Genomic DNA, 4,284 nt, shown 5'->3' on the forward strand with positions numbered 1-4,284 from the left:
CCAGTCGTCAGCACACAGCCCTTCTCCCTCTCTGGATCTAAAGTCCCCAGCTGCTCAATCTCTCCATGTCATCGTCTCTGCCTCCATCTCAGACATCACTGCTTCTCTGGGTAGGGTCCCGCTCTCCACTCTTCTCCCTTGATGGTCCCGGGGACCTCCACTCCGAGACTGAAAAGTTAATCACTCCCCTCCTTGCTACAAAACGTCTACCTTTACATTTCCAACCCTCACAATCATTCCTGATAACAATTATTCACTATTGTATCACAAGAGATCTATCTGCATTTCCTTTCATCAGCCCCACCTAGACAGATTGGTTACTACTCAACGGAGAGTCTACCCTCCTTCACAACCTCTGGATCTAGATTCCCTCTTGAAAGCTTGTAAGCCAGTCACTTCTTGCCTTTGTAGCCCCCCCATTTGGATAGCCAATGTCCAAGTTGCCCATCCCTGTCTACTCTGTGTATGGAGGGGGTGGGAATGATCAAACAAAGTTCTTTATTTGCTGACATGGTTCTAGACAATATTGGCACCAATCATCACACATGGCATAGCTCCAATTCCATACGGTGTAAAGTGGTATTCTTTTGTACCAAATACGTTGTCTTATATAGCATATTGTCTTTTAACACTTTATTTTGGTTTGGGTGAAAGATTAGGGCAAATTAATTTTTCATTCAACAATTTACCCAAAACAACAGTTTATTTTGTGACGTTAGCTGCGATCTTCTCAGTATAGTAGCACTCTTCCCACTTCCTCCATGTGTTCTCTGTTTACATTTGCCCATCCTTGCTGCTCTTTCCTGCCTTCGGAACTTTGTTTTGGGGCCAGAGCTGCCCTTTTTGGGCTTATATGGTTGATTGTTCTGAGGAGCACTTTCTTTACAGTGTCATTGTTCATTTTATAGGCCTCTTGTTTGGCTGAAAGTTAAGCTACGGAGGTGAGTTCAGTTCCAGGCTTGAAGAGTATCTAAGGGCCATTGTCTAGTGAGTTCCACCAGTCTAAACCAGTCCAGTAAGTCTGTTTTTTTTATGATTTTGAATTTTGTTTTACATTTTCCTCCCACTCTGTCCAGAATTTCTATTGTGATCCTGATCAGAGCGGTTGGTAGTCGTGGCCAGGCATTATCTAGTTCTGGGCTCAGGCTAGTGGAGGCTGTGGTTCATGTGATTCTTTAGTCCTTTGAACTAATTGTTTTCTTGAGTCTTTAATGTAGTTCACTTTTCTTTGTTCTAGGCAGAAAGAAACCAATTGTTGCATCTTAGATAGCTGCTCAAAAGCTTCTAAAAGCCTAGTTGCTACTCACCAAAGTAGGATGTAGAACATTGTCTTTGTAGATCAGGTTAGGCCAATATGGTCCTGACCTCTCAACCACACCCAGTGACTCAAGTTGTGTGGTTATGGCTAACCAAGTTGCAAAACTTTGTGCCCTATATGCTGTGTTGTACCTGGATAGGTTTGCAGCACATAAAAATATGTCTGCAGCACAGAAATATCCTCTTTCAAATCTATATGTAATCATGGGTGTACACCCATATGCCGTCCCACACCTATTCATTTTACATATTTGAAAATGATTATTTATTACTGTTACCACAAGATTGATTATGTAATAGTATTTATCATTGTTGTCTTTAGCTTTTTTGTATCTACCTACGTAACCACTTATAAACTGTTATTACTGTTACTGCAGGATTGTACGTGAGATGGAATTTACTACTGTTGCCTTTTTCTCTTGCTAACTTTGCAGGGTCTTCCTTTACCTTGGTCAGGTTGTGTGGACCTCTCCCTTATTGTGCATTGCCTTGCCTTTACCCAGGTGAATACATGTCTACTCTCTAGTTAGTGATTTCCCAAACTTGCTTAGTAACCATCAAAGAATATTTCTTTATGTGCATAAATCTTTTCTTGATTGTTTCTAATAGTGGTCTCATACAATGTTTGTCCTTTTTTCACTGACTTATTTACTCAACATAACATCCTCCAGGTTCATCCATGTTGTGAAACATTTTTTGGATTCATAGTTATTCCTTACTGTTGCATAGTATTCCATAGTAAGTAGCATAGTCTGTTTAACTAGTCACCTGTTGATGGGTAACAGAATTGGTTTCCTCATCTTTATAATGTGAATAATGATGCAATGAACATGCGTATGCACACAACTATTCCTATCACTGTGTTTATTTCTCTAGTTTATATACCTACTAGTGGTACTGTTAAATCATAGAGTATCTCTATTTCTAACTTTTCAAGGAAATGTCATACTAATCTTCATAGTAGCTGGACAGTTTTACAATCCCACTAGCAGTATATTGTTATTGTTAGGTGCTGTTGAGTTGGTGCTGACTCACAACTACCCTGTACACAAAAGGAAAAAAAAAACACTGCCTGTTCATGCTCCAGCCCCGTAATTGTTGTTGTTATGTCTGAGTCCACTGTTCCTACTACTGTGCCAATCCATCTCGCTGGGGAGGTCTTCCTATTTTTTGGCTGACCCTCCACTTTACCTAGTGAGATGTCCTTTTCCAGGGTCTGATCCCTTCTGATAACATGTTCAAAGAACCGGAGACACAGTCTTGTCATTCCCACTTGTAAGGAGCATTTTGGTTTTACTTCTTCCCCAAGACAGATTTGTTTGTTCTGGCAATCCATGGTACTTTCAATATTCTTCGCCAATACCATAATTCAAATACACTGATTCTTCTAAGGTCTTCCTTATTCACTGTCCAACTTTCATATGCATATGAGGTACCTGAAAATATCATGGCTTGGGTCTGGAGCACCTTAGGCCTCAACGGCTATCTTTGATCTTTAACCCTTTTAAGAGGTCTTTTTCAGTAGATTTGCTTGACTTCTTGACTGCTGCTTCCATGAATGTTGATTGTGGGTAAGTCGACAACTTCTATCTTTCCTCAGTGTATCAACCCATCACTTATTGGTCCAGTTGTGAGGATTTGTTTCCTTTACTCTGAGGTACAATCCATACTGAAATCTGTAGTCTTTGATTTTCATCAGTAAATATTTTAAGTCCTCGTCACTTTGAACAACATTCTGCCAATCCTGATGCCATGTTTTTCTTTGCACAATTCAGCTTCTCAGATTATTTGCTAAGCATACATATTGAATAAGTATGGTGAAAGGATACAAACCTGGCACACAACTGTTCTGATGTTAACCCATTGATTATATCCTTGCTCTATTCTAATCACTGCCTCTTGGTCTATGTACAGATTTATCATGAGCACAATTGTCGTTGAATACGGTAGAGTTAGTTTGACTCACAGGACCCTGTATAGGGTTTCTGAGGAGTAGTTGATGAGTATGAACCACTGACTTTTCAGTTCGAACCAACCTTGTGACCCAGTGCTTATCCTACAGCACCACACCAGGACAACTTAGTGTTCTGAAATGCCCATTCTTTATTCTTTACAATGTTATCCAGAGTTTGCTATGATCCACACAGTTGAATACCTTTGTATAGTCAAAAGCACAAGTAAACATCTTTCTGGTATTCTCTATTTTCAGTCAAGAGACATCAGATGTTAGCAATGATATCCGTTATTCTAACTCTTTTGATTTCACCTTGAATTTCCTGCTAGCTCTCTGTTGATGTACAGCTGCAATCGTTTTTAAAACTATCGTCAGTAAAATTTTATTTGCATGTGAAACCAATGATAGTGTTCAATGATTACTGCTTTTCATTGGGTCACCTTTCCTTGGAATGGACACACATATGGATGTCTTCTGATTGTTACTGGAGTCTCTCTGAAGGAGTTGCCAATGCCACATGGGTTGTAACAAAGGAAGGACTTTTATTGTGCTAGCACGTGATTCAGGGGATTCGTATCCAGAGGCTGAGCCCCTTCTTCCCTGTGTGAGGATATTTTATAGGGAATAGGGGTACATTCATGAGTTCATTTGGGATTGGTTTGCAGTGGCCAACAGCTTCATGGGGCTGCCGGGGATTGGTTGGCTCAAACATATGGCGGGGAAAGCTGTATGAACATACTAGACAGAAGCAGAAGCAGGTGAACATTAGCTCGGAGCTCTGTTCCCTCCCAGAGGTGGGTCAGGAACAGGAGATTAACCTGGGTAATCACAAGAGGCTGAGGTGGTCTGTTGCTTATTTCCTGAAATGTGAACCATAATGCAGGAATGAGTTATGAGCCTGGGGGGCATGGAGGGCCAGTGCTTTTGAGCGTATTTTGTCTCATAGCAACCAGGTGTGACCTAGTAGAAATGCTCCCCTCTCCCCAGCCCCAAACAGTTATTTTTCCCCCCAT

This window comes from Chrysochloris asiatica, unplaced genomic scaffold, assembly GCF_000296735.1.
Source record: "Chrysochloris asiatica unplaced genomic scaffold, ChrAsi1.0 scaffold00028, whole genome shotgun sequence".
NCBI classification, from domain to species: Eukaryota; Metazoa; Chordata; class Mammalia; order Afrosoricida; family Chrysochloridae; genus Chrysochloris; species Chrysochloris asiatica.